At 32.0% G+C, this 13,108-nt stretch overlaps 1 long non-coding RNA gene and 1 pseudogene across 1 annotated transcript; both read left to right on the top strand.

Moving 5' to 3' along the window:
* On the top strand, positions 1-1,060 carry LOC130498729 (uncharacterized). Its single transcript, XR_008937666.1, has 3 exons — positions 1-106; positions 365-650; positions 880-1,060. It is a non-coding gene; the product is annotated as an uncharacterized LOC130498729 (long non-coding RNA).
* A 5,742-nt stretch (positions 1,061-6,802) lies between these two features.
* Positions 6,803-8,222, top strand: LOC130499227 (homeobox-leucine zipper protein HAT22-like; annotated as a pseudogene).
* Positions 8,223-13,108: the final 4,886 nt, after the last annotated feature.

Raw genomic sequence — 13,108 nt, 5'->3', positions numbered from 1 at the left:
TCTGAGAATGGATTTATTAATACTTAATTGTTTGTGTTCGAAGTGTAGGCCAAGCACCACAAAAGTTGGGGACAAGCCACTTCTATCAATTTCGATATTTGTCCAGGTACTTCTTCTTTGCTAATTAAAAAGAGTCCAATCAATTAAAGAGTCTTTACTAGAGTTTTCCTAGGGCATATTCTGATTCGCATATTCTCAAATTTAAAGTTAGATTCTTCACCTTTTGTTTTCTGATCTCTTGGCGTATGTCATAACATACTCTCATCTTCGTATCATCTTTTTACGGTTTATTGGGTTTTGTTAGATTTTGGAATGTTGATTTCAATTGGTTGAAATTTTATAATGCAATGAGTCTATTTTGCAGGCAGCCCGGAACAATGTGCTTCTTGCTGTTCCAGCCCTGTTATATGCAATCAAAAACTATATCAGATTCGTGGTGCTATTACTGTAGCCAGTGTAGCTGCATCTGTTGCTGCTATTGCAGCCACCACCACCACGTCTTCTATCTCTAGAAGGGATGAGCAGATGGCTAAAACTGACATGGACGTTGCTTCCGCTGCGACCCTTGCGGATGCTCAGTGTATGGAGGCTGCTGAAGTGAGTAGAGCTGAGAGAAAGGTTCTGCCGGAGATATCTGACACTCACTGCCGGTGAGCCACAAGTTTAGCAGCTTCAAAAATCTGTATTTTAATCGTCGTAGTTTTTTTAAAGGATTGATTTTGATGAAGAAATTCAGTTCTTTTGATTTTATATGAGACATACTTAGTACTGGCAATTTAATTGACATTGCTAAAGTCTTATTTTGATGTAGAATATGTAAGAACAGTTTATTAGCTTAATACTAAGAGATTTAAGTTAATGTTTGGGTATTTGGTGCAGTGTTAAGAGGAGCTTGGAACATTGCATCAGTGATTACATGATAAAGAATTGGCTACTTTTGAAGATGCAGCAACGTTAGTAATGGTAGCAATGGAAGCTCGAGTAGTAGTCACAGTAGCTAACTTATTCCAGAGGATAATTTCTTGGTAATTGCTAGCAGAGAATGGTTTGCAAGAGGTTGTCAACTTCTTAAACTTACTTGCCTTATGCTTTTTGGTTTAGTGTACGTTTCAGTTCTTAGATACTATTCCTTATGCTTTGTTGGTTTTGAAAGTGATCTCCGCTGGAAAATAGTCATGTTTATATCAACACTCTGATGAAACAAAAAAAACAGGAGCCAAATTGTTTGTGAATAAGTGGAGATCCTTAGCTTACTTTACATGGATGTGAACTTTGTTATATGAAACACACATAGATATTTCAAAATGGCAGGATAAGAAGAGAACGCAGAAACATAGTTAAACCTGATATATAAAACGTATGTCATGACAAAGATGAGGATTATGAAGTTATGGTATCCACTTTTGTATTACTCAAGAATTTCTTTGAGAATTATCAAAATGAAAAACTGTAAAAGGTATGTCTTGGCATTGTTATCTAGGCTTTTAGTATTAGTTTATTTTGTGGAAAAAGCTTTTTTCTTTTTTGTTTTTGTTTGGATCATCTATTTTATATGTTTCTGACTAAGTTTGTAAGTCTGATCCTTTTTGTGATTCGCCTTTGGGTGGAATGTATCTTTTTTTTTTTGAACAACTGGTGGAATGTATCTTTAATAGTTGTAGTGTTCACTTTTTTTATTTGGTGGAAGGTGCGGAGAGATGTTCTATGGCCAATTCTATTATTTGCTATCATTTCAATAGTTGAAACGCCCATAAAACCAGACGTGATCAGGTGATCAGGCTATCTTGATAGTTGATAGATAATATACCATAACAAAACAACCTGGTATCTCTACCCCTGCTCTAATCTGCGTAAGCCTTTTCAAGATTATATAACCGATTATAACGTTCTCAGATTTGTTAACAATCTAAATGGCACAACCACTATGTTTTATTTTTATTGTCATCTCGAAACACACACATATACACTAAAGGTGGTGTGCAATTAACATTATCTTATTTGGACTATCAATGCTAAAGGTGATGCTGCACAACTAACAAATTAACAAGATGCTTAAACTAATTAAAATATTCATCCTATAGAACAGAACTAATTAAACTAATTTTTGCTAAGCCAAAGATTTTTTAAATCATTGAACTTCAAACACAGTTTTAAATTATAATAAATGATAAGACTTTTATAAATCTTTAATTATTTTTTTCCATCTACTTATCCGTCCGTAGGGCGGGTTTCCCCTAGTTAATGATATGAAAATTAAGATAATGACTAGAGGTCGTTTGTAGATTTTAAGATACCTTCCTATTTGACACCAAGAAGTGAAACAGCCTTACAATAAACAACTACATGACAACCAGCTGACCTCCTAACTAAGGCGTTACATCCTTCTACATTTCAATACTTATTGTTCAAGCTAAGGATTCAAGATATCTCATCTCCAACTTAAGAACTGGGTATAGAGATAATGATATGAAAATATTAGGATAATTGACTAGAAGTTGTTTGTAGTTATTATTTCCTATTCCTGTTTAGTTTAGCTTAGCTTAATAGCTTGTATATATACTTCTCCATGTGAATGAATACAAACATGCTTTCTCTAAATCATTACACAAGAGCCTCTAAGTTTTTTTGACTTGTCAGTCCTTATCTCTACCATGTGATCAAGGTTGGAGCAGATTGAGATCCCAGGCATTCTATAAGACTTAAGGAGCCTTGCAACTCTCTACTCCTCGTTATCTTTTAATTTTATTCCTTGTGCTGATAACTTCTTAGCTGATTCTCCGCAAAATCAGTTCTAGCGAACTTTAGTTATTCTCTTGCTGTACTCTAATTAAAAGTTTCTTAATATAAATCATAAATGTTGGCCATAAAAACGTTGGCCTCGCATGAGTATTCAAAGTTGGATTAACTAATTTAAAAACAAAGGCTGAAAAAATTCTTGTCTTTGTAGAAGCTTTCTCCAACACATAAGTATTCGTGTTTTCAAATATATAGACTATATGTACCCTTTTTGTTTGGTGATCAAGAATTCATGATAAAAGATTTTCACTTATGTTTCCTTATCGTTTTCAAATATCTAACTAAACATGTATGTATGTGCGATGTAAATTTATAACTGATTTTATAAAAAATTTAAAAACACGTTTTTTAGTTGAACAAAGAAAAAAGAAAAAAGAAAAAAAACGAAAGTAAAACGATGTTTTACACAGTCTTACACAATACTTCTGTATTAGTTTATAAAAAAATATTTTTAGATTTTTATATTTTAGAATATATATATATATATTGTTTTAGAAAAATAAGAAATATAGTTAATTTACAGTTTATATATTGATTAGATTATATAAATTCGTCTTTCATATTATTTTGCTATATTATTTGGTGTATACAAAGCATATAACATAGAAAAATAAATGAGTTTCTAAATATAATTTATTAAATATTATCAAAATATTTTAAAGTTTTAAGAAAGTAGAATTGATTCCATTATGAAAATAACAATTTAAAAACGGTACATATAATATATAATTATCAATTTATGATTTTAATAAAACAATATATTTACATAGGATTTCTAAAAATTATTATCTTATTATTTTATCAAATTGTGTTATATTTACGTTGTTTTAATTCAAATCAATGATTTATTTTAGAGTTTTATCATTTTAGTGGAATAAACAGTATAAATTAATAGTCGATAAATTATAAAAGAAATCTTATCCTAGTGATTTAGAATTTGTAAAGGACCATTAGGTGTTGGGTTTTACATTAGAGGCAGGCCTATTTACAACAGCTTTAAAATTTTGAAAGATTATGGGTCCTTATGGTTTTAACTTCTTTTCCAGCTATTATGCGCATAAGTAAAAGTTTTCACCACCACCGGAAACGGGTAAGACTCTGGAGAAAGAGGCTCTCAAAGCTTTTTACTGCTGGCTTTCTGTCTCCGGGAAAGGATGGTTCTTCTAATATCTCTATCGTCGGCTTTGTGTCTCTAGGAAGGATGGTTTTTAGCATCTCGATCACCAAAACTTATGTTCTTGTGTGGTGAATTAATATTAGTTTGAAGTCGTGGGAATACTGCTTTTGTTTGGTTCTTGTTGTTTCAGTCACTTCGTCGCATCCTAAGTTAGCTTTTTGGGTTCGTTTTTTGTGATTTATGTTCGCTGTGGAGGTACCTACTAGACCTTATCTTGGATCTTTGTGGTTTTGGTAGATGGTTTCTAGACGAAGCAGTTAACTTGACCTTCAGTTTTTCTCTTGTGAGGAGGTGGGTAGTCTTTATTCTGTAGGTCACTTGGCTGTCTTGCGAGTGTCCGCGTGTAAGAGCTGGTGGTCTTCTTTGACGTTTTCCCAAGTAGCGTTTCAAGGTCTTTTATCTTTGTATCTTAGTTTTAGTGGTGGTTTCTGGTCATGCAAGTTTCACATGGATAACAGCTACTGGAGTTGGTGTAGATTTGACCTCTCGATTGTTTCTGATGTTGCTGGTTCTAAATATGGTTTGGTGATAATCCCTTTAGGGTTGGGACTGCTCAAGACATTTGTTCTTTAGGTCAGCTTCATTAATATCGAATTCTTCTCGAAAGGTGGAAAGAATAGATTTGTGGACATATATAGGTTTAGGCTCAGTTTATGTCTTTATTTTATTTTGTTTGGTTTATGTGTTTTGTCTTTGGTTTCTTATCGATACTGTGTATCTCAACTTTCTTCGAGTTAAAAAAAAAAAAATGGTTTAAATTAACCAGTCAATGCAATTTTAACCGAATTGTGATTTATCCAGTTCTCCTTCGCGGCCACGCTTTTACTAATTTGCACATTATGGGTGACCTAACTTCTCTTGGTTAGTAGTAAAAACAAATGCAAACCAAACCCTATGAAACGATCCACGTAAACTTTCTTAGTTGAGTCTATCGATAATCTTTTGCTTTTTGATTGACGAAGAATGTTAGGCCTGCGGTTTTTGTCCAAACCGAATGCGCCGAACCGAACATAACCGAATTTTTTGGTTTTCGATTTGGTTATGATTTTTAATTCGGTTCAGCTCGGTCGAATTTTGAAAATAATTCGGTCTTCGGTTCAGTTCAGTTTTCGATTTAAAAATGAAAATATTTTTTTTTTAAAACCGAAAAACAAACCGAAATTAACCGAAACTATCGAATTTAACCGAAATACCGAGTTTAACCGAAAATATCTGATTTTTTAAGAAAACTATACCGAAATTAACCAAAAAATGGTTATTTTCGAAAATAAAATTAAAAACCGAAAATAACAGATAATCGAACCGAACCAAAATTTAATTCTGTTAAATTTGAAATTGTTTTCAAAATTTTGGTTATCCGAAAACTGACGGTTCGGTTAGGTTTCGGAAAACCGAAATCACATGGCTAAAATATATATTAGTTAAGTCCATCAATTAATCTTTAATTTTATTAAAAAATAGCTCTCCAGTAAATTCTTGCAAACTCTAAAAACTCTTCAATATATTGTTAATTTAAAAATACAAGGTGATGTAGATTGAAAAAACCTCGGTTTCTCTAGCTAACTTTATGAAAAGACACATGTGAAGATAGAGATTTAGAACTCGGTGCTCGTAATCCAGTGGTTAAAGGTTCACGGCCGTGAGTTCCGCCATCTAGATTCGAATTTCGATAACTGTCGATTAAAATGGCATAGAAAAAGTGACTTTCTTAGATGTCTTCGGTGGACTCTCCGATTTAATTCCGGTATACAATCGTTAGACGGTAGTCGAATCTATTTCAAGGATATCCAGATATCAGGATCGTAAAAAAAAAGATTGAGTTTTAAAGATGTTCAACTCATGATAAAGTTTTTATTTCATGAACTATTTGTCAGTTCAAAATAATAATATTATTTTTTAAAGCACGGTTGAAATAAAAAGGGGTAGAAATCGTTGAATAGTTATGTCCCAACACAATCTGGCCAGATCAAAAGAACCGAATTTAAAACAAGAAAGTGGAGATCACAATTGATCCAAAATCCAAACTAGTTAAATAGTACAATAAATTAAAAGATGTTAAAGGGCCAATGTGTAGCGTGGGAGGTTGAAGATTGGTAGGCAAGCTGACATGTCACCCATATCTGCCTTCTTCAAGCAAGCATGGAGTGGGAGACAATTCATGGTCTCTTATTTAAAAAGATATATAATCGCAGAAACAATGAATAAGTGAATTTGCCAATGCAGATAATAATAACACTTAAAACGATGTATAATCGCAAGAATATAATACTAAGTGAATTTGGATATGCAGATAACAATCCGGGTATTAAAGTTCACAACCACTGTCACTGGTAGCTACCGACAAATCAAAAGTTTTAAAGAATACATTTATTAGACTCAAATTCAGTATGCTTTCAAATTACACTTTTGCAGGATTGAAAGGAATAACGAAGTCGAAGTGTATTATTAGAGTATATCATTCATGTAACATATACGTTTTGAAGAGTACTCTTTGTTTTTTTTCCCTCGAAGATTACTCTTTGTTTTGATCCGAATTTTCCTTTTTAAAATAATTTTTATTCAAACCACGTTTGTTAGAAAATATGGCAAAAAGATATTCAAAAAGAATATCATAAGGTCAAACTTTATATAGGAATTTATGAAGTGGGAAGAATAGTTATAAGTGGATGCTCATTTGGTCAACCTTTGTAAGTGAGAAAATAAAAAGGCGAGAAATGGGCCATCATACTTTCTCATATTCTTTATCAAAAAATAATCATAAGCAAAAATTAAATCATTTCTTTGATTAATTCTAATTATTAGCCACCCACCCACCCACCCATAAATCAAATAAATCAACAAAAAAAAACTCTCCTCTCCTTCTTAAGAACAAGCCTCTTGGGGGTTTCATTTAATCCCAGTTATCTTCCAAACTTCATCAAAATAACTTCTTAGTAAACAAAAATATTCTTAGTATTTCTCTTGAGATCTTGAAGCTTTTTATTACAAAGATCATTTTCTTTTCTTCAGATGGGTCTTGATGATTCATGCAACACAGGTCTTGTTCTTGGTTTAGGCTTCTCACCAACGCATAATAGTTACAATTATGACATCAAGAAGTCCTCCGTCACTGTTGACCACCATGTCAATCCGTCGTTGACCCTAAGCCTCTCCGGTGAGAGTTACAAGGTTGAGATGACGGTCTCCGGTGCCGGAGACCAGATTTATGGGCAGACTTCGTCCCAAAGCGGAATCTCATCGTTCTCGAGCGGAAGGATAAAGAGAGAAAGAGAAGTTTGTGGCGACGGCGAAGAAGAGGCGGAGGAGACGGCGAAAAGAGTGGTGTGTTCGAGAGTGAGGGATGATCATGAAAACGAAGAAGGTGTTAGTGCTCGTAAAAAAGCTTAGACTCAATAAACAACAATCTGCTCTTCTTGAAGATAGCTTCAAACTGCATAGCACTCTTAATCCCGTATGATATAGTTAATTCTAATTAATCTAATCAGTTTTATCTATTTACGTTGGCATGTCTTGATTATTTTTTTCTATAAAATTCACAGAAGCAAAAACAAGTTCTTGCGAGACAGTTGAATCTAAGGCCCAGGCAAGTTGAAGTATGGTTCCAAAACAGGAGAGCCAGGTAAAATTGAAATGATTAAATTTCAAGAAAATTTTGGTCACATATATTACCCTTTTCCTTATATATATATATATATATTTTTTTTTTAAATGAAAAAATTGGATAGGACAAAACTAAAGCAAACAGAAGTGGATTGTGAGTTTTTGAAGAAATGTTGTGAGACTTTGACGGATGAGAATAGAAGGCTTCTAAAAGAGCTCCAAGATCTCAAGGCTTTAAAGATGTCTCAACCTTTTTACATGCATATGCCGCCGGCAACGCTAATGATGTGTCCTTCTTGTGAGAGACTCGGCGGTGGTGGTGCTGGAGGAGGCGGTGGAAGTACGGTGGCGGTTGATGGAGGAACGACGAAGGGAGCATTCTCCATCGTCACAAAGCCTCGCATCTACAGCCCTTTCATGAAGCCTTCTGCAGCTTGTTAATTACTTATTAATTAATTTGTTTCTGTTTTTTTATATCTAATTAGGAATGGGGTATAGTCTTCATAGATAACACTCTTCAACGATCCCACTTAATTTTTCGGTGGGATCGTTCATTGTTGGTTGATGAAGAAAAAAGTTCGTAACTATAGTTTTCAATTTGTAGAGAAAAAAAGAAATAAGATATATATAATACCAGTACTTACTAATCCATCTTCTTTTATTCTTTTTCAAATATATCATTTTGGGTCAAATTCAAATATATCATTAATAATATAACTTTGCTTTTAAAGACATGAATAATTTTGATCAAAAAAAAAAAGACATGAATAATTATCTAATGAAATTTGTACAACTGCAATGATTGATTACGTCTTCCTTAACAAATGATTGTTTGTTCATGCGAATTTATTATAGTTTCTATTATAAGATTATAATTAAATGTGGGTTCTAATTTTCGTTAATAGTATCTCCAAACCATTACATTATTTTAGTTTCAGAATCACAATATTTTAATGTGATTTAACGCTAAATTGTTTGATCTCTAACCTAATTTAAAACTTTATTTAGTGTAATTTTTACACATAATCTTTCTTACCCAAAACTAAATTTATACTATTTTAATACTATTTTATAATTTCGTAGCTTTGAAAAATATTTTTAGAATATCTCCAAAAAATTTTCAAACCTTTAAATTTGAAGTTTTTTCTCCAAAAGACCTTTAAACCCTTAAATTTTGAGTACATGAGTAGTAAAATCTCAAATTTAATGTATCACTATTCAAGTGTTCAAAACACTATTTACTTTTAATTTCAGTCATTATATTTTTATAACTTAAATATAATTGTATTAGTTTTCTTTTAATTCAATCCTTATAACTTTATATATTCACACTTAAATATTAAAAAATATCATATGTATATATATATATACATAAAATATATAAATATGTTAAAATAAAATAAAAATTAATATAAAATATTGGGTAGTTTGTATGGAACACTATGGAAATAACAATAGTGGATTATTTATTTTGGAGAATTAAGGACTATATGGAGGTTCATCAATTTGCATGAATATTATAGTATATATAGAAAGCGAAGAATACCAAAACGTTTAGTAATCTAGATACGGATCCTCACCTCACTTTTTCGGTCGCTGAGAGGGAAACAAGATTGTGGAATGAGGCACAAAATATTAACACGAGGGGATCGGTACAAGCAGAGACAAGGCCACTCCCAATAATACCAGGAAGATGGTGTTTCACAGATGCTTCCTGGAAAGATGGGGATAATTTCTCGGGATAAGGATGGTATAGTACTCTGGAGGGTTTTGCGGGTCTAATGGGAGTAAGGAATACAAGAGCTAGTTTATCCCCTCTCCATGCAGAGGTGGAGACTCTAATTTGGGTACTGGAGTGTATGAGAAATCTACGACAGCGTCAGGTGACGTTTACAACGGATTGTACTCAATTGGTAAAGATGGTGTCGGAACCAGAGGAGTGGCCAGCTTTTGCAACTTATCTGCAGGAAATCAAGATCTTGCAAGAAAACTTCCAAAATTCACAAATCATTCATGTACCTAAGACGGCGAATTCAAGGGCGGATTATCTAGCACGAGGTGTCAGACAGCAAACGTCTTTTGTCGTTCACATGGATGTCGAGTTACCTGCTTGGATTACAGAATCTATATGAGTCTGTTTTCTCTTTTGATTACAAAAAAAAATTAACAATAGTGAGTAGCTTGTATTTTCAAAATTTTATGAATTAATGTATGTTTTATATTATTGTTTTATGTATTTTTGTGTTATAATAAATTGTATTTATAAATATTATGTGTAATATTTTAATGTGCATGTATTATTTACATATAAAAATTTAGTGATTATAATTAGTTTATATTAAAATTAAGGACTAAAATGAAAATTACATAAAATTTTAAAAATAAATTTAAAGTTCTTTTAGAACAATTCACCCTCAAAGTCTCATTCTGAGGATTCCCAGCCTCAAAATGAGGTTCCTTCTTGGACATATAGCTTCGCTCCTTCCTTGAATTGAAACGTCTTGTAAGCGTTCTTACTTATATTGATTCATTTAAGAAAAAGATCGTGCATATATATATATATATATAATAATAAGTAGTATTCACTTATACAGTATTTGGTAATTACAAACTTGGTAAAGGTCTATTTCTCTACTAGCCGCCCATCTAAATGAAACACTGGTGCCAACTTGGTTTTGTTTTTCAACCGTAGAACCAAACATGGAAATATAATTGATTGAAATAAATCTCATACCAAGAAATAAAACACTTATAATTAAATAGATGGAAAATCTAAAAATTTGGAGAAAGTAAAGGTAGTGAATAGAACAATTGAAGAAAGATTCAACATAGTAAATACAATATTTTCTCATATCAGAAAAATTGAAATATTTTTAAATTACATATTTATTAATTTTGGCTCCAGAGACAACGGATTTTGTTATTAGATTATCCAACAGTAGCAGAAACTGAAAATCATTTCATGTGTGTGAATGATTTTAAGTGACGGAGCTAAAGGGTGTGGGGCTAGGAGGTTAGCTCACGTGTATTGATACATCTCCTTAAACTTAGACCTTAATTAACAACAATAATAAATAATATATGAAAAAAAAAGTAAACAATATTAGCACTGAGACAAAACAAAAAAACCAATACACACAATGCCTAAACGTGTGAACATATGTATTAGAATATCATCCATAAATTACAACAATCGGAAAAGAATAGAGTTGAATATTACAAAACTTAATAGCAAAGACAAGAATTTTATTTTATGAAAACAAAAAAGGAGATATATAATTTATCAGTTTCAAAAAAAAAATATATATATATAATTTATAGTATATAAATGATTTTGAAGATTTTTAGTGATAGATGATCTTGTCTTTAAGGGGTAAGGTGGGACATACTTCACGTGATATTCTCATATTTTTATTCTCACGGCCATGCTATAGATATGTGGGACTAATTTGACTACTTTTCATACTTCATAGTATACCTATATTTATTATACACGTATATTCATTTTGTGAACTACATACATGGAAACGAGACGTATTTGTTAACATATACGTGAAAATGACAAAGAGAGATATTCATAAAGTACTTATTTGATTCATGAATACCACATAAAGTATCATATTCATGAATCTTCCAGTTTCAAACGTATATGTGTAATACTGTAGTGTGGATAGATGCAGTTTATCTTAGCCCCTAATAAATAATACCATTATTGCTAAGTGCTAATCCATTCGGTAACACTAAGTGAATCTCTTTCAAAACTTATCGGTCGGATTAGTTGATAGAGTTTGATGGAGTTTCCAAACGTTTGAAAGAAAAAAAATCAGTCTTTCAAACTAAGAGGTTAGAATAGAGCCTTAGAGGTAAACTCGTAATAAAAGGACATCCACGTCGGAAAGATATGTCGTCGATCTCCACGAGTAATATGGATGTGTATTTTCACTGAAAGTAAAACATTTAGGTACCTGCATTGGTGAATCTCTTACCAAAATCTATTACAAAATTTTCCGTGTAGAATAATATATTGCATGCGTGATGATGGAGGAGGAGATGTCGAGAGAGTCCACAAGAAAATCATAGGATCGGTGACCCTGAAATTATGGTGGTGGACCATTTAATGATGAGATGACTTTCCGGGTAAATCGGTTACTTTCACCGAAACTCACATCTAATTTTACGGACTCATTCACTCTTATTGTCCCTTTTCTTCTTTTATCCTTTTCAAGATTATTATAGAGTTTGCTTTGCTGATTGTGCATGGACGAAGGATGATAAGTTTGCTCTGTCGAACTGTGAGATCAGAAAAGAAGATGATAGAGGCAATAAATCACCGAAGAAACTTATCCGCTTTACACGCAAAATGTAAAACTTTGATATAAGCTATAGAGTGCATGAACACCCTAAATTACTCAGAAGTCGTTTTCGCAACAGAATGTTCTCAATTAGTAAAAATGATATCCTTACAGGAAGAATTGTCAGTTTTTACTACACATTTGGAGGAATTTCAACGCACTAAGACTTTTTTTCTTACTTTTAAGATCCGACATACTACAAAAACACATAATCTAGTAGCGAACAAGTTTGTACGAGGTGCTAGACGTTCCCCTTCAACTATATTCTATATCGATTCGATGTCTCTAATTTGATTTTCCGAACCGATGGTGCAGACTTTATAATTCAGTTTATTGTCGTAAAAAAAAACACCTTAGGGTAAATCATTAAGTTTTCTTAATATTATACTATTAAGAAAATTTTAATCCAATTCTGGTTTTACCTTGTGATGCTTAATTCAGATTTCAACGAGGCTTAGACATGCGTAGATAACATTAGTTGTTATTCCAAAACAAAATTAAAGGTTATTTATATAGATGTAGATCCTTAGTTGTGTTTTTTTAACAAAACTCCTAATAAATGTTTGTGGTGTCAAAATCTAATATTCGGCTATGGACTTAGGTTATACAAAGTAATTGAGAAAAATAAACAAATTTTTTGGTCGACGACTATTTCCAAACAAAAACATCAAAATCTTTAGGTGAAGCCAGAAAATAACCTTAAAAACAAAAAAACATACAAACCTCAAAATCTTAAAAGAAGATGAAGTTATAGCAAAGAGACGGCCAACATGATCAATAAGCCATTGATTGCTAAAAATTGAGCTTCGGTGAAGTAACTTGGAGAAATGATCAATAAGCCATTGATTGCTAAAAATTGAGCCATCATGATGAACTTTATAAATTGCTTTTAGTTACATTTATTGATTTCAAAATTAGAAGATTAATACATGAAGTTTGTAATATATGTGGCCGTTGTAGCAGATATCTAAAATGTAAAATGCTCAATCAAGCTAAGACAACAATTTAGTATTAGACAGGCCAAATTATGATGAAATATCATACTATATGTTACTCTATTAATCATGGTTCTTATTAGGCGACTATTTCTTTTAACGGCAGATAATTATGTATTGGAAATTATAAAGAATATTATAAATGATTTTATAATTGATAATTTTATATGTAATATAAGGATTCACGT

This window comes from Raphanus sativus, chromosome 8 (genome assembly GCF_000801105.2).
Source record: "Raphanus sativus cultivar WK10039 chromosome 8, ASM80110v3, whole genome shotgun sequence".
Taxonomy (NCBI): domain Eukaryota; kingdom Viridiplantae; phylum Streptophyta; class Magnoliopsida; order Brassicales; family Brassicaceae; genus Raphanus; species Raphanus sativus.
This window is presented reverse-complemented; position numbering and strand designations above follow the sequence as displayed.